The sequence below is a fragment of the Cyanistes caeruleus genome, chromosome 1 (assembly GCF_971803275.1).
Source record: "Cyanistes caeruleus chromosome 1, bCyaCae1.hap1.1, whole genome shotgun sequence".
NCBI classification, from domain to species: Eukaryota; Metazoa; Chordata; class Aves; order Passeriformes; family Paridae; genus Cyanistes; species Cyanistes caeruleus.
This window is the reverse complement of record NC_141701.1, coordinates 132,055,123-132,073,804: the sequence shown is the minus strand read 5'-3', so window position 1 is coordinate 132,073,804 and position 18,682 is coordinate 132,055,123. Positions and strand designations below refer to the sequence as shown.

Here is an 18,682-nt window from a genome sequence, read left to right as displayed (position 1 = left end):
GGCTTGGAGTGTAGTTTAGTATTGCTGTGCACTGTTAAATAGCTCTCAGGTTTCAGATGAGAGCTGTCTGTATTTTGCCATGAGGCATGTGTTGCAAGAGCATGTAAATCAATCTGGCGTCTCACTGTAAGAAAGGTGTTTCATTTAAATTAAACCTATGCCCCTAGCGTCTTTTAATGGCAGACTAATGAAACAGAGATGGTTTGTGTAACTGGGGGAGCAAATACAAGCAAATGGTCTCATTTATTATGTAAAAATGTCGACACAATTTACTAATAGTAGCTAAAATATTAAATATCTCAAGAAACTTCCTCTCCTGAAAACAAATTGGCATTTTGGGTACAATCCAGCTCGTTGTAATGTGGATTTTCAAGACAAGGCTGTTTCCTCATCCTGGCAGAATATTCTCATTTTCTGTTTCTTTGTATAAAATGTCTGCATTTCAGATGTCTGAGAATCAGTGGATGCTGACAAAGAGGTCTTCCTGGGTACCTGCAACCAAAAGTTTAGGTTTTGCCACCATAGTAGACTGAACACAATATTTACCTTTTCTGAATCTCTTGTTTTTAAATGAATTTACAAATTTTATAGGGAAGGGAAGGGAAGGGAAGGGAAGGGAAGGGAAGGGAAGGGAAGGGAAGGGAAGGGAAGGGAAGGGAAGGGAAGGGAAGGGAAGGGAAGGGAAGGGAAGGGAAGGGAAGGGAAGGGAAGGGAAGGGAAGGGAAGGGAAGGGAAGGGAAGGGAAGGGAAGGGAAGGGAAGGGAAGGGAAGGGAAGGGAAGGGAAGGGAAGGGAAGGGAAGGGAAGGGAAGGGAAGGGAAGGGAAAGGGGAAAACCTTGTTTAAAGCAAGAAAGCTTCAGAAAATAATCTTACTTGCAATATACAAAATACAAAATTAGTTTCTATTTTTTGGAGCCTAATTCATCATGCTTCTAAGTGCAGTCTTTAATGACAACATATTAAATAAGTATTGGTAAATGCATGCTGAAATAGTCCTATGTATGTATTCATGTGAATCTGTTTAGGCCAGGCACTATATAATTGCTGTATTTATGAAGTTATAGTCAAAGTTATGAATTATACTTGTTTGCTGATATTAAGACATTGTTCAATAGCAGTAGTCCCTGAATAAAATGAACATATCCAGAAACAGATGAATATTCCATAGTTACATTAAAAAAAAAAAGCCTTGCATTTAATAGATTCATCACAGAAAATGGGTTTTAGAGATCCATGGGTTTCCCAGAGTAATGCTTTTCTTAATAAAATTTTGATTTTTTTAAGAGAAAAATTCTTCACTTTTTGCAAATAAAAATATCAACGTTTACAATTGACTACTGTTCATAGTGGTTTCTTATAAATTCATTTTTAAACTTGAAAAAGAAACTGAGAAGACAAGACTGATGTTTCCTATATTACCTAGAATTTGAATACTTTGTCTCACAGAACGTGAAAATAATTATCTGTCAGAAAGAAGGTATCTGTTGCTGTTCAATTATTTTGCTAATTATTTTTGACTCATCATGCTAAAATTTACAGATAGGCACAAAATTCACTGTGGAATAAATTGTATATGCTCTGCTTACCTCAAGAACCTTACCTTTTAAATTCATACCCATATGAAGACCTGTATCTAGACCTAGAGAAAATATTAAGGTGATAAGGAGAGGGTGTAATTCTGAATTTCAGTAATTCTGAAAATGACACAGGAATTCCAGCAAACAATCAAAAGAAGCTGAGACCCCAATCTGATGTTGCATGTAATACATCAATGTAATTCCTGCACACTTACATCTGCCATTATTAAACAGAAGTAGGCACATGGAATTATCTCAAATCTACAGTGACATTGACTCAAGTATTATTTGACCATTCCTTCCCGTCTTGTCTTTTCACAAAGGGTACTAACAAACACAAAAACAGCTCTGAGAAGAGTTACAAGGAAAGTTGAAGGAAAATAGAAAGAGAGTCATGCTTAATCTATTAGTTTTTCAAATTTTTTTTATTAAGGGTAAGATTAAAATATATGATCCATATACATTAAGTTGTGTTAACTTGTTGTACATAGCTCTTCATCTGAGAAGATAAAAATAGTGAACTTGAACTAGACAAACTCAGATTATATTATTATAAATAATACTGTTCTTTAATAAGTGTAATTCAACCCTCAAATATTTTATTAAGGGAAAGAGCAAAGTATTCACATCCTGATTGTAAATCAAACTATGCATGTACTTGATCCACAGCCATTCAATCCAAACTTTTGATTGTGTTGTTGCAATGTCGAGACAGAATTCTCTGCTCCGTAAGGCCCACACTTTGGAATCCATTGTTTTTGGTTTCTCTGCTTCAATGAAAGCTCTCTACGCTTCTCTTGTGCTCTCTACTGAGAGCTTTTAATATCTGTGCAAGACAGCAACATATCTAGTGCTAGATACTAAATCAGGACTCTGGAAAACCAGAGTCCACGTGGACAATGAGCTACTTGTTTCACTTTCTGTACCCGAGATAACCTTGGGATGGGGCATGCATCAGTCCAAGGAGAGTCATTCTGCCATGGTTGCTGATTCAATAGCAAAACATCTTCATCTCCCTAGGTTTTCAGCTGCTGTGCAGCTTATCAGCTAGAAAGTAACACTGTGTTCCCTTCTCTGCAAGGGTTTTGACAGAACCTGGCCACTCTGTGTGTCTCTGCTCCTCTCCACCCTCTGTTTAGTCCCCCTTAGACTGTGTTGTGTGGGGGAATTTGGGTATTCTGACCATGTCCAGGGAGAAGCAACCATATTTTCCCCTGTAATTTTTATACTGTTATCTTTTTACCCTCAGTCATCTTCCCAGAAAAGGCTTCAGATATGGTTTCTGGTTTACAATTGCACTTTTGACAGTACCCACAGTAATAATTGTTCATATTGTTAGTGTCTATGAACATCATATGACTGCTGGTATTACCACAGTGAAAAATTCCAGTTGTAAAAGAGAATTAAATTTCAGTGGTGATTTGAAAAAATTGTATGAAGTACCTTCAAATGCCTTGCTTTCATTATGTGTGTGCATCAATGTGCCAGAGCTTGTATGCAGTTCACTAGCAAGCTCTTGGCTGTAAGAGGTGGCTTCATACAGTTTGCAGATTAACATTTGCTAGAACTGAATTTGAAATATATTTAGCTACAGCTTTGCAAATTTTTTAATTGCAAAGAGAGCTATCTTGCTGTCAAGCTTTTTATTTTGCTTAGCCATGGAAGGACACCTTTGAACACTTTTTTAAGACTCTGAAAGTGCTCTTCAGCCACTAGTAATACTAATAAAGTCCAAATAGGAAATGTTTTTCAGCCTTCTTGGAAAAGTTTCCTTGATTGCCTTTTCCACACGGGGATTAAACCAAGCATATTCACCTGTTTTCAAACTGGAAAAATGAGAAAATCAGATAGACTGGTTCTCATTCAGGATAGACATAAATGTTAAGTGAATGGGGTCATGAAATTGGAAGCTTATTCCCTGTGTCAGGTTTAAAAGTGAAAGTCACACCATACAAAATAAGGAGAGCTCAATCTATCCTGTCCTTGTTATTCTGTTTCTGGTTGTGCTCACCTCAGGATGACTGAAAATACAGGATATTGACCAGTGATCTGAGAGAAAAAGGTTGAGATGCAAATATTATCTCTGAATAAATTTTTTTGTCTCCCTCCAGCTTCCCCCCCAGCAGAGAGCAGTTCATCTTTATGGAAACACATCTATATTTTGCACAAACTTTTGGCTTTGAACAGTTCATATATTTGTGACAGAAAGCATATATTTGTGACATTTTAACAGAAAAATTCCCACCAATTCCAATATTGATCTTTTGGAGTGTAGCAACAGGACTCCAATTCTATCAGGAATTCCACCAACAAACATAAAAGTAGAAAGTTTAAATAATATATTTTCAAATATTTTCTCTAATTTGAAAAAAGGAATTCATATCTCCCATTGCCTTTTGTCTTGCTTCTACAAATTAGCCAGATTTCTTCTTACTTTGAAATGTCATTATTTTTCTTCCTTCAGCTGCTCTAAGCCAGTAGATTGAAACATCTCCATATTATGTAAAATAATATATAAACTTTGTTATTTGAATCTTCCTGCCTGGTTCAAAATAGTCTTTATATATGATTAAGTATCTTAACTATTCTTTTGAATTAAGATGAAATGGCAACTTTTATATGTAAAAGGCCAGATGAATCTTTCCACTTAAGATTTCCCAACTGTAACTATAGAGCATGAGAGCTAAAATGAAATTACTAACATGAGAGAGAAGCACATTACTGTGATATTGTATTTGAAGTGCAGGAGGGCTGACAGGATGGGTAGCACTTGTACAATGTAAGGATTGATGTAAAAATGTCCACCATTGCATATCTTCAGCTGTGCACTCACCTTCTGAAAGAGGAATAAAAAATTGTCATGTAAATAAATTTACTGTCTTTAAAAATCATTAATGTTTAACTCATGATTTTGTAGCATCCATTGTTCTAAATTCCTACAGCTATAGTTATGCAGTTTATAAAACACTACTCTGTTCAGAAATACAATTTAAAAAGAAAACAAATTGTTCTTCCCAATCGTCAGGATAAATTTTTCCAGTAGAAAAACTGTCTTCCTTCCCTTTATATAAGTTCTGTTTCTCTTTTCTGTTTGGTGCCCATTGTCAGCAATAAAACTGAGTAAAATTGCAATGCCATCAACAAGAAATGTTGGTGTCTAATATTGAAAAGTTTGACCCTGTTCAGCTAAGGGATTCATGACTGAGACTTGGAAAATTGTGTGTGTAATGAATAGGAAATTGGAAGAAACAGTGTAGTTACTAGATAAGAGGAAGAAATCATAAAATTTTAAACTTGTTTTCTTCTGAAACTCAATTGTATGGCATCTGTGTGCATGCACATGTTAATAGATGTCTGAATATTGCCCTTTGTGGCTATAACTGCTTGGCTTGCTACATCTGCCAGTTCTTGTGGCTATATTTCTGATGGAGTAAAAAGCTTGTAATTCTTAACAGGATTTTTGGGGCTTTTTGAGGAGGACAAAATGGATAAATTTACACCAGATCTCTGTGTTAAGAGGTTAAGAGATATTTTAATGGAGAAAGGGTATCACCTGAAAATTGTGATTTGGAGTCTCTGTGTCCCTAAGGTGGCAGGATTGCAAACCATTTTCTCTGGACTCACAAGGAAGAGCTCTGTAGAGGCCTTTTTGGCAAGACTTTGGGATCCCATGTTCCCTGACAGGCCATGGGTACTTTGGCTGATGACTCTTCTCTGCCTACCTGGGCTAGAGCTGGGCATTTTCTTTTTTTTGGCTGACATTTTAGGGAAAATACAAAACACAGTTTTATAACAAAACTTGTTAGGAAAAAAATATTTCAAAATTTAAACTTAAATATTTTAATAATTTTGCTTTTAAAATGTTTTAGACTTAGGCTTTTCAACAAAATTCTTTATTCAGTAAAATTGGTGGGATTATTTCTTGAAGGTATCTCATGCAATTAATTAGAATTTCTAACTTTCTCCAACATACACATCTGTGGATTAAATAAAATTCCTAGAAGGCTTCACTATGATTTTTTACACACTCTGGCACATTTACTTGTTCAGATTATTCTTAAATGGTGCTATACATTCAAATGAACCCATCATGATTTCAATTAGTACCAAAGCAATTAATAATGATTAAACACTTACGTTAAATGTCATTCTCTCACATGTATTTCAGTTAGAAAAAAATTCTGGCATCTATTTTTATTTGAAGAGAGTCACATTGCCCACAGAAAATTTCAAGTGCATACTCAAAGTTTAGCAATTAGCATAGATCAGAAGGCCAGAAACAGAACAGACAGCGAGAAGTGGTTTGGAATTTTGGTTATTTCATAGGAGGCATGTGCTTTCTCAAGCTGTTTCTTTCCTGGAATCAAGATGAAAATCAACATGTAAAAAATTATTTTCTAGCTTCTTGAAGAAGAGATGAGAAAGGTCTTTTTGTTTCTGTTGCTACATTTGGTTATGAAAACCAAGAATGGGAGTCTGAGTGCAATCACTCTCTGGGTCTTTTGGCAGTTCTGAGGTGTCAAAAGATTTTTGTTCAGTTTAGCATGTCATAGTGGGTGTTTCAGCTGTCACTTCTGAACCAAACTGCAGGGCTAGTGGAGGACCTCCTACTTTCTCTTGCCTGATTTCTTTTGTGACCACACGTATTTTTCTATACACAGACACTAATAGTGGGGAGGGAAACAGGAGACAATCACATCAGTTTCATGTATCTCTGATAATATAAAATGTAATAAGCCTTACAATGGGATTGAAAAGAAGGTGAGGATATGCCTGTCCTCCAGGGCCAGCTTGTCATTTATTTATGACAAAATCTTCTCCAAAAATCATATTGAAATGGTTTGTATTTTGCATTTTGCAGGCCCCACCATAATAGTGACCTTGGCAACTTTCAAAGGACAAAAGGTAAAACAGGGGTAAGTTCAATACTTGTACACGCAAGTGTACTAAACTAACCACAAGACTGTTGAAATTATTTCCCTTTTCTGGCATGATTGTGGACTAGAAAGACATGCAATTGCTGAACTTGTAATAAGATTCGGTAATTCTGATAAAAGTAAATAATTTACTAATTACTGCCCCATTTACAGGCTTGGTATTTTTTATAACTGTATTATAGTTTCCTGTTTTATACAGGAAGAACTGTTTTTATACAGTTTTTCCTTTCACTGCTCAGGATATTTTCTCTTGCTGAAGAGGAATTAAATACAGCAAATGATGGAGAGTGTGCAGAGCAGATGGGCAAGCACATAGTGCAACTTCATCATGGTCCCTCCTTGCATGGCAGCCTTTATGAAAAAGAAACACATGGGCTTTTTCCTGCCTTTTTGCTCAGGGTATAGCAGAGTGACATTAATCTGCCATGATTGAGATATCAGTTTGGTTAGCAGGCACAAAGCAACCTTAAGCAAAAGGGCAGAGCAGCTTGAGAAATGTTGGCTGTTAGTGCTTGGTAACAACCGATCGAGAAGCCCTGAAGTGGTTCAAATCACAGACTGCCTGCTAAGTGGTCTTTGGGGAGCCTGCTCTGCATCTAATCCCAACGAGAGAAATATGAATGGCAGTAGACTGGAGATCAATGTAGGTGCCTTGCTGGGGATATTAACTACCCCACCTTCACTTCTGCCTCCTGCAGCATGACAACTTTATTCCCAGAGGGCCAGAGGATTCTGCTGGGGTCTGTAGCAAAGTCTGTTGAAAGCTGGAGAATTGACATTTTGCTGATTCTCTCGACTGCTTTGACATCTCACAAGCAGTACAAATGATCACTTATGTAAAGGTTATTTGAATAAAGGTAAGATCCCTTGGTGTGACTTAACTGTGAAACCATTCCAGTTCCCTTTAGATGTCCCTCTGAGATTTCTAGTCTCCTAAAATGTGCACATACTTCTAATTTGCCCGTAGGCTAGGAGAAAGCTGGAATCTGAAATCTGCAGAGCAGACTGAGCTTGCACAATACACAGAAACTAGGCTTATTCATAAAGGCTCTTCCAGGGCTTTAAACAAGGCATCTGAACCATTCATGTCTCAGGGAGCTGAGGTGGGAGCAGCCAGGGAGCTGCTGGAATGGGTGCTCCTGCTGACAGAGATACAGGGTAAGTGGAGGATTTGTTCTGCAGCAGGAGCTTTGCTGCACAGCCCCAGGGAGCTTTGCTGCCCACACCCCAGTGTCACAGGGAGGGTTCCCCTGGCAGCTGGGGAAGGGGTGCTTTTGGGAATCAAAGTCATGCAGCTTGAGCTCTCATTTAGCCTCTCAGTCTCTGAAAGTGCTTATATTATGTTCATAGGATTTTCTCAGCAGCTCCCCTTAGGTCTAGAGGTGTTGGGGAGGGAGAGGCATGCTGGTTTGTTTTGGTTTTCAAACCAACATAAAATATTATCAGATTAAACTATTTAAGTTGATGAGATGAATTTTTAAGAATCACCATGAAATATTGCAAAAGGCTTGTGATAGTTCAACAACAAAATTGTGTATTAGATGTGGCCTGGGCACTCATTCTTCACAGCTCCCTGTTGTGGGGAATGGCACAGACACTTGTGCAGAATCCCTCTGAAAGGGGAAAGCCCATGTCTTGATGCCCTAAACCAAACCTGCCACGCATTGTCAGAGCACATCTGGAGATCTGTGCAATTAGACTCTGCATCTGCATGCCCATATAGGCATTTTTTTTCATTAAATGTACAGTCAACTGTATCCAATTAGCATACATTGACATACCTGAAACCTGCAAAAATCTGTCATGGAAAATTGCAAGCATAGTTTAGGTAGTACTTTCCTTCATAGAAAAGAATCTCAGATACTTTGCTGCACTGATAGATACTGTTAGATCATAAGAAAAAATTAAGTTACCCTAGGTTGGTGGGAATAGTTTGCATCTCTTGCTGAATAAGAAATTTGGCTTCTCTGAGTACTTGTCCTGAGCTCTGATTTAAGCTGATGCAAAACCATTTCAAAAAGATCATGCATTGTGCCATGCTAGGGAAACTGTTCAGAAGCATTTGGAACTCCCCTGTATCTCAGGAACTCCCTTAGTTATGCTCCTGAGATAAACTGGAGCTAAGGGAAGGAGGTTTTGGCCACTTTATTTGCAGAAATGTGCTGACAATCTTTGTAATTATGCTCTGCTCCTACTTCTAGGCTCCTGAGGGATCATGTGTTGATTACAAAATAGCCTATGAAATTGTATCATATGAACATCGTGAGAGTCACATCATACTTAGGTGAACAGATTTCTTATTACTCCTTCAAAACAGTTTCTCCTACAATATCAAGGTCTCACCAATATGTTAAAAAAACCCATATTTGTATGTTCCATGCAAGGAAGCTGAAAAGCTTTGTTCCCGAGTCGTGATACTCCTTACTTACGAGGATTTCTTACATGGTCATGGGCCAGAAATCCTCATTTACTTTAAATACAGTAAAACTTCAGCCTACTGCTGTTACATAGAAAAGTTTTCATTGCTCTTGGCGTGGTAGCAAGGTTTCTTATCAGAAAGGTACAATGTTTCTGTCAGAAGATCTGCACTCCATAATGATGCAGAAAAGCCCACTGTGGGGAAGAGAGCTGGTGATTTTTTTCTATTTTGGTTGTAAAGTTTTGCTAGAGCTCTTTTTCTAAATGAAAATGCTGTACCATACATACATGAAGTACATGAGCTGATGCCAAGCTATAGCAGTCATCTGGAATTGCCTGATGGATTCAAACTTGCAGTAAATTAGTGTACGATGATTTTTATAACAAACTGCAAAATACAATGTAAATATTAATTATTTGACACTTGTTATACAGTATTGCCTATCAGTGAATGACTCCATCGATTCTGAAACTATTGCAAATACTTTAAAGAAAGACTGTTTAAGACTAAGAAGGACTTCATAAAATAGAAAGTAAAAGGATGGAAAATAGAAAACAAGAGCTATTTACAATATTTTTTTTTTTTTAATTAGCTAGGCACTGAGGTTCAGTGAAATTCTTGTTAGACTTTTCAGAGTTCTGTAAGAGACCAGCCCTCCATGCAGAGCTGATTACATGAAGTTCTTGTGTTTTGCAGGTTCTCACCAATGTATAGGTTCACCTGCATCTGCAAAAGGAGTGGACTAGCAATGGTAGAAGGAATTATTTCACACTCCTCATTGTCATTAACAGATTTGTTAGACTTTCTGTATTGAGGAAAAGTAATTATTGTTAACACTGTGAGGAATATTGAATGGGCAACATTGACTGGTGCTGAAGTCACATTTAATGACTGCTTTGGTAGAAGTCTTTACAGAAAGCTCTTTACAGGAGCTTTCCATCAGGCCAGATTTGTTTCTAAGGCTCCCCAAAATCTGTGTGCTTGATCAACCCTCACCTTTCACACTGAACTTTCTTGCTTGTTGTCATTTCACCCTTTGCCCTCCAATAAGAGCAGGAGGATTCCTTTGCTGGCTGTGTTGTCTGACCTCCCACCTGCCATCCTAATTTCCTTCTAACAAGTCTTTTCAAAACTAAAGTTGCAATTTAATTGCTGAGAGACATTTGAGCATGAATAGCAATACCAGAACCCGGGGACTCTGCAGATGTGACCATTTGTCACCATAATCCCACCATTCAAGTGGAGATGATCAGCTGGTCCAGAATCATGTAAGTATTGCTTACACTCAAAGCTATGAGGCTTCCAAAGCTCAGAGTGTAAATATTGTTCTGTCCAGTTTGAAAAACAGAACTCCATGCCCAAGTTGGATTTCTCACCACTGGGTCAGCGTCCTCCACTTTTTGGGTTTCATTGTGATTTGTGTTTGATGATGCACTTGCAGCATCACTTAGGGAAAGATTTTACTTCAGTTACACGTCTGTTATTGACAGCCAGCTAATCACAAACATTTGAAATCTTTGGGCCAGGAATTCCATTAGTATAATTTCAGTTGAAATGCACTGATTTCCTGAAGGCAGCTGAGGATGTGGCAAGTGACACAGACCTGTCTTGCTACTTCTTATACCTGTGGATGGTTAGAGTGAGCAGCTTCTATTAAAAGTCTGGTTATTTTCTTCTCTTGGACCACAGTAAATTTGCAGGTAGGTCCTCTCCCCATTTTATTGGTATTTCCCCTCTTCCTTCTTAAGCATGAGTGGTTTTGGTGTTCTTTTATTTTGTTGGTGATCTGTTTTCTTAACCTTCCTTTTAATTCCCCATTTGACTAATTTCTCTGTGCTTTCTGAAAAAAAACATTTTGTTTTTATTCCTAGGCAACACCTGACCACCTTTTCTGTCTTTCTTGCTTGTCACAATGTTCTCTGCCAGAGTCAGCACAATAAGCCAGGGAGAAACAAATATCTTTCCAGTTCCTGCTTTCCAAACTTCAAGGGTTAATTCTCACTCAAACTCAAATCACAGGGATCCTAAAGAGGGAAATTTTTTCCCCACTTGCCTAAACATCCTTCCTTCATTAGGACTCCTTTCCAAATAAAATTACGTAGTTTAAGTCTGACTTTGCCCAGGTGAGTAATCAAAAAAAAAAACCTGTGTTACACTCCAGTAGTGCTTTTATTTTCTGAAGGAAACAAATTTCTTTCTTGCTGACCTTCATCTGCCTCAGAAGCAAATCACAATAATTAACAGACTCATATTCTGCAACTTGGTTGCCACTTGACTGTAGGATTTCATCAGCACTTAGCTGCTTTTTTCCCTTCCTTGGGGTAGTGTTTCTGGTGAAAATCACCTCATCTATCAATTACAGTGGATGTCTTCTCAACCAGGATTGAGACTCCTGTCACTGTGAATAGTCACACTCATATGAAGGGAAAGTATTTCTGGTGTTTTGGCTGAGTAACAGGTGCAGAAATTTGGTACAGAGCACCTCTACCACCAAAAGAATAACAGACAGAGGAAGAACTGAATGGGGAAACATGTGAAGGGTTCAGGGAAATAGCAAGTTTACTCAATGCTTTTTGAGGCCACTTCCAAAAACTCTGGCCCTTGCCCAGGATAAACCACCCACTTGCAGTTTTCTGCATGTAATTTCTCATGCTGCAAATTGATCAGGAAGTCAGATGTGGCCAAGTGCAGCTCATTTAAATGAGTACAGCTAATTTAAATAAACTCAGTGGTTGTCTGTACACCAGAAAGACAAATCATTCAATTGCTGGCAGTTTTCTGACAGTAGGAATAATATTTTTCAGTGTTCTAGATGCACACAGCTGTCTCAGCTGTCCTGAGCACCTTCACCCTCACAGCAGATCCAAGCTCACAGTCCCTGAGAAGCCCCTTGGTTCAGTTTGTGGCTTGAAGCTAAGATGACAGATTCCAGGGAATGATCCAGACTTTCAGCAGATGCAACTAGTGAGTAATATCTATTCTAGTGCCTATCATGCACGAATCCTGGCTTTCTGCTAGAAGTAACTGTCTGTTTTTATGTATGTATTTTTTATTTGAATCCTTGGCACACAGGGACTGACTGGAGTCTTTCATATTCCAGAAAGCGAGCAGCAAAGGCAGAATGTAGCAGTTTTCTCTCAACTAACAAACCATGCTTTTGTTGATTTATTGTTTATTTTGCTTCTGCGTTAAAATGTGGTGCTTAAGAACTCTATTTTAATTGCAAACGAAAGAAACTTAGCCTTCTTGCTTCCGTGGGAAGAATGCCCGTCTTCCAAGAAAGCCTGAGAGGAGAAGGTTTTTTTTGGCTTTCTCCTCGGAAGCTCTGGGCAAGGTGAGGAGCACGGAGGAGCTGGCTGGTGCCGGGGCAAGCGGGCTGCAGGCCGGGCGTGCGGGCGCTGGGAGCCGGCGGAGCGGAGCTGCGGGGCCGGCAGGAGCCGCACAGCTCCGAGCAGCCAGAAAGGCGGGCCCAGGGCCCTTGTCCTGAGAACACGATTGAACATAAGCTGTTCTCCCTTCCCCTCTCTAAGGCCTGGGTTTGTTGCCGAAGTGGGAGGACACAGCTCAGAGAGTGCTTGCTTTTGTTTGATAGAAGTCTTAATAAAAATAAGGATAGAACAGTTCTGCATAGTCCTAGAGAGGATCCTGCCCTGTCTTCAGTGTTTGCGTCTCACCCAGTGAGAGCTGACACTTTTAGAAAGAAATCTGCTCAGGATGGCACATTGTAACCCACCCTAGGGAGCTGCACTGGAGCTTTTGGGACATTACACAGAGAGAGGGAACACAAAAAGAAGATGCAGAAACAGAGAAAGTGTAATTAATTTCCTGGCTGAGAAGGGGAAATGGTGTGGGAAGGAAGATAAGAGAAACGTATCTGTAATGCCTGCAATAGCATACTATGACCTCTCCAAGGCAGAGGAGAGAAATGCCATAGCCAGGAAGGACGGACACGTTTCTGCCAGGACTTGAGTGATGGATTTATGGAACTCTGGAGTACTCTAACATAGAAATTGTCTGTGGTGCATTTGTATCCTAGGGATCTAAGAAAAAGATTGTGTATGGTTCATGTGCCCTGCAAGTCAGTAATTAGACTTTCCTACCTGCCAAGATCTTTCTACATAGTTTTTAATCTCAGTACTGGTAGAAATGCACACTATGACCTGTTTAACTATCTCCTTTTCTGGTTTTACCACCCAGGAAGACCCAGAGGCAAGGTTTTGGTCACCCCTGTTAAATCACCATCTTCATTTCTGACAGTGCCAAGGAGGGAGGCCCACATAGGCAGAAGAAGTGAGCTAGTAAGAAGAAAAGCAGTCAAATATCTCCTAAAAAGGAAGACAAACATCCAGGTACAGAAGGCATTGATCATGCTGCCTGCATGATCAATGGGAGTTTTGCCAATGACACAAACAGGAGTGAATTGGCAGGAAAGAGAATAGGAAATATTTGCAAAGAAGTGCATCAGCTTTGCATGTATAGAAGAAAAAGCAGCTGCATTAGCAGCTGTCCCATTAGAAAGTGCTCAGGGAAATGGAGATGCATTGCTTCTATCTTCCAGGCATTAACTGTACATTTTTACTCTAACTTCCAATTAGGACATTTAATCGGTCAGCACCCCGTTTTTCCCCACCCTCTATGCAATGCGATAGGCTCAAGACAGAAGTTAAGTTTAGCAGAAACGAGAGAAGTCTCACACAGCAGAGTGTATGAGGGTGTTCTTTCTTCAGAGACTGACTAAGCCTCCGGCAGTCACTCCCCTGCAAGTGCTGACCTGTTCCATGGGCAGACCAAGAAGTGATGCTGCTGTCAGTGTCTCCACTGCACATGCAGAGAGACCCCATTTCAACACAGCCTTCACTACTGAATGTACAGCAGGGGAGGGGTATCAATACTCAGCCACATCTTTGCCACTAGCCCGTCTGAAAAAGTTTTATGAAGGCTTACCAAACTCAAAAGGTGGGATGTTATACTCTATTTGCAAATTTGGAAGCCCCTTCTGAAAACATGATTCTTGATGGTAAAACTTTGTGTTGGAAGATAAAACAGAGTAAGTGGTCCATGACTTCTTGGGCTGGGAAATGAGCAGTGAGTGCTCTGGAGGTTACCCTGCATGGCCTACTGCCGGTGACTGGAAAGAGAGGCATGGCAATGGCAGCAAAACTTATCAGAGTACCAGATACTGTGTTAGATTTGAGCTTTCTGGGTTGCCATGAAGTTTTCCTGATTAATTAGAAGCATATTCCATGACTCTACTAATCAGCTAAGTTTCCATATGTGATATGATCCTCTTTCACTTACCAGATTTGTTCCTTTATCTCAGTTCTCTAAAATACCAGTTTTGCTGAACTACTAATTCTTACTTTCCAACAGTCAGTTATGAAAAACTATGGTTTTGAAAATATTGCTTTCCTGTGAGCTGTCTCAGGCTTTTGCTGTAATGATATCTTAAAACACTTCTGTAGACAAATGTCTACCCCTTATTACAGAAGCAGATGCTTCTTTTACTAGAGAAGGGACAGCTACTTCCATGGCACCCTCTTTGTCAGCCACATGAGAAAATAAAGCAATACTAAAATATGGTTGCAGCAATGATATTTAGTGTGTAATCTTCCTCTCTGTCATGTAAACAGTATATTTGTGGGGTTTTATATGAAAATCATTCTGAATATAGAAAATAGAATTTTTGCATCAGAAAAGAGACAGAAATTAAAGTATTATGAAAAACTGGGTAAGCAGAGGATTAAAATAGATTAGGTAATAGAAAATTGGGTAAAATGTAATTGCATTTAAGGAAGAGTGATATGATCTTTTCATGTAATTAATGGGAATTCACAGGTTTGAAATGAAAAAGAAGGAAACCAAAGTCTGTTACTCAATGACAGTGTCCTTGTAAGCAGTAATTATCATGCAATTGTGGAAGACTAAGATTTGGTACTAACATAGCATTTGAAGCATAATCAGAACAAAAAGAGGAAAGTAAAACAGTCATTGTATAATATAAATTATTTAAAATACTTCTGGCTCCCTGTGTGCTAGAAACATTAAATAAAATTAGAATTGGTGCAGGGAGTGAGGATGACCAGAGGAATAGATGTTAAAACAGTTGGTTGGTACAACTTAGCAGACTGGCTGGGTGGAAACTGGGAGAGCATATGATAGTGCTCTATAAATGCATAAAGGACATATGTAGTCAGAATAAGAAGAGCTATTTAAGCAGAAGAATCATATAAGCCCAGAACAAATAAATACATATTTTAAGATGGAAATCAGAGGAAAAGTGTTTCTAATTTTTTGGTGAGATTCTGAAACAGCCTCACATAAGAGGTAATTTCAGCAGCCTGAACATCATGAGTTTATGAGAAGTGTATAGTACGGCTGCCTGAAGTGGCAGAATAAGGGACTCAAGACCTTCCTATTCCAGTTCACACACTGTTTTTTCACTTTCACATACAAATCAGCCAGGAGGAGACAACAAAGATGTGCAAATGAACAGGAACCTCAAACCAATGGTCCAGTTCTACTCCACACCCATCCATGCTCTAGCAAGATGAACAGCCATAGCCAAATAACCATGTTCATGGCCATGGCTTTTCTTCAGACAGCGTGTAAAGAGTCACCGTCTGTCACCAGGGAGTAAATTGTGTGAATCACTGTCTTCCAGTTAAATGTCACCACTGCTGCAATATCTCAGACAGCCGCTTATAGGAGGCATCCTTGGTTAGGGCCCAGCAGCAGAAGCTTGTGCTGCAAAAAATAGACACAGTGTCCTCCCTCTGCTTTACACCAAACTGCTACAAATGCAACACTCAGTTGCTAATGTGACAAATGACAAATTCAAACTGTGTTTAACTGATTCCAGCCTATTCCATAAAGTTTCTTCTCAAGGCAGCAAGTTGCCTCCCTGCAAAAAATTTCTGTCAGGGAAGAATCTAAGCAAAAAAGGATCTGGAACAGCAGTAATAGAAAATTATTCGTTTATAGTAAAATACTTAAAATATTTTCACAGACCCCACTGCTGGTTCTCTGAATAATCACTCCCTGCCTTAAAACAGGTAATTATTTTCTTCTGTGTCACATGAAAAGTGCTCTTTCTTGCCTTGCATCACAGATTTTCAATTCTGATTAAGCTGCAACCACAATTTCGTGTGAGGAATTGTACTTTCTCAGAACAAAGCAGTTTCCTACTGTACACTGTAAATGTGTTCTCCATGGCTGAGTTGCAAAAGCTGCAATTCACCCTCAGCACTCAGTTATGCATAGCATGTGAGGAAAAGCACTGAATTAAAATGACAGGATTGTCCTCAGGTTCTGAATATTATACTAAGCATGCTTTGGCATCTTATATTTAGAGTCAGTTATTTTACGCTCGTTTCCTCTTGACGCAATTTAGTTAATAGCCAAATTCAGTCAAAACCACTTGTAAATAAACACCTTGTTACAGATTACAGTATTTTCAGTCTCATGGCTCCTTGGCTCAGTCTATCAGCCAATAAAATCTGTCAATACTGTACATTAACTTCTGTCATGTTTAAGCTTTTTTTTGCATTAATGGACCCACTTGTAATTTTACCATATAGGCTACACGTTCCTGGATATACAGCATATATAAGATAAATAAGCTGCTCAAAGAAGACATTTGTATTGGATGTTCACTGTTGGTTTCTTCCCACACTGCCCTCAGATGCAGAAGCTGCCCTGGGAGATGAATGTGCCAGGATAAGTTATCTAGGGCTCATGAAATCTTTTTTAGAAGATTGAAATAAAGTCAGTGCTTGCAAAAGACAAATAAATTGTGACATTTCTGAATAGAGTGCGATGCATTTAATTAGCACAAGACATACTGGCAAATGCTGAATTACCCAATAAATCACTGAATGCTGGAACCCATACAGAGATGGGAATCAGCTGTCTTGTGAAATGTACAGCAAGTGATAATAGGAAGATCCGGCCATTTCTCCTCCATTTTCTGCTAAATTTCTTCCATTTTGACATTTCCATGCCAGACCATTTTAATTATTTTGAAGCATCAAAGAATTTCTCCTGCCTAATCTGAGAAATCTGTGCCATTATCTGCATCTGCTGAGGAATGAAACATGTATTTTACGATACGCTACGGTTTGCTCTTCAGTTGGAGGCAAATGGTGGAAGTTTAGCCTCTAGGAATAAAGCATTTATAAGAAAATGTACAAAGCTGTTCTCAAGGGAAACTGTAGTAGAACCAGGCCCTGCAGTGACAACTGACATTGGCCTTGATGTCTTGGGGTCCCCCTGTGTGATGAGCAAAAGGGGCTCCAGGCTTTTTGCATCTGTGAGAAAGGGGAGCAGACGAGAGGCTGAGCTTCAAGGTCTACATGTGCCTGAATGTCCTGGCCAGCAGCTCTCTGTTCCCTCCAGCAGAGTTACAGCCCCGTCTGGGTGCATGTAGGCAGAAATGTTGTTCTCAATACGCGGTCCCCGTGCACTCGCTGTGCCCTCACAGAGCTGCTGATCCACCTGGTGAGTGACAGGAGTGCTTTGGTAGCCATTTAACAAAACATTTATTAATGTATAAGAAATCTTTCCAAATGTTTACGGTGCTCTCACCACCTCCCTACCTGAACTCCTTCATTTCATCTTGCTTCCCTGTGCTTCACTTCTAAATTACTACAAAAAATTCAGGAGCTAGTGTAATTTTCCAGAGATCTGAACGCCTAAGGTACTTAAGAAACAAGCCACAAAACCAAACCAATCAACCAAACAAACAAACAAAAAACAAACCCCAGAACAATGCAACAACAACAAAACCAAACTCCAAATAAATTCTTAGGATCCTAAGATGTATATATGTGCTCTTTAATTTTTTTTTTTAAATTTTGCACTTAGTATATTTGTATTTACATCAGATTCTTGTTTGCTTGTTGCTATAAAGTTTGATCACAGCTTAAAAATAGAGTTGTTTAATGAAAAGTGATTTTACTATTTAAAAAGCCTATTTTTAAAAGTCTAGCTTCAGGCTAGATTGAGATATCCTTGGGAATAAAATACAAAAGAATTGCACAACAGCATTGCTAATATTGTGCCTTCAGTGAAGAAAACTGAATACGCAACTACAGCCATGGGATAAGGATTTTGTACTCATTATATGGCCTGTGATTTTAAAAGTTTGGCATTTCATGATATACTGCCAAGCAGGAGTGGCCTACAGTCTCTGCCCAGTATCCTCTATTAGGCAAAAGACCAGAACACTGCCTCCTCTTAAGAAGAAATCCCATTGGTTTGTATGTTGCTTGTATTTGATACTTATTTAAATCTGTATTTATCACCCATGTAAAAATCAATATAAATTCAGATTCCCTGCCTAATTTTTTCATTTCTTCTGGCTGAATATATTCAATTCAACATTGACATAGACTATTTTGTAACCCATTTTTCTTCTGTAAAGAGTTCATTCTCTTGTCAGTTTTACATGGACCCATGTTTATTTTCAACCTAGTAATTATCACAACCCTGCAACAGATGATCTAAGCCACTCTACCAATCTTACAAAGGAGAGGTACAACTTAGATGACACTTTAGGCTTCTTCTTATCCTCACTGAGTCAGCAGGGTGTTCATTTGTGCTGGTAGAGGTTGACCAGGAGCAGAATTGTCGAAAAAATATACTGGGGTCTTTTGTTTCTATTCTGTTCTTATAATGTCAACAGCCTCCAGCTTTTGAAAATTATTCTAATTGTTAAGAATAGCCTGTGGAGGCGAAGGCTCAGAGGAGAC

The 18,682-nt window shown here is 38.9% G+C and overlaps 1 long non-coding RNA gene across 1 annotated transcript; it reads left to right on the top strand.

Moving 5' to 3' along the window:
* Window positions 1-6,438: 6,438 nt before the first annotated feature.
* LOC111924429 (uncharacterized) lies at window positions 6,439-15,199 on the top strand. Its single transcript, XR_015278383.1, has 6 exons — window positions 6,439-6,493; window positions 7,213-7,371; window positions 7,482-7,672; window positions 8,716-8,798; window positions 9,630-11,897; window positions 13,131-15,199. It is a non-coding gene; the product is annotated as an uncharacterized LOC111924429 (long non-coding RNA).
* The last annotated feature ends 3,483 nt before the right edge of the window (window positions 15,200-18,682 follow it).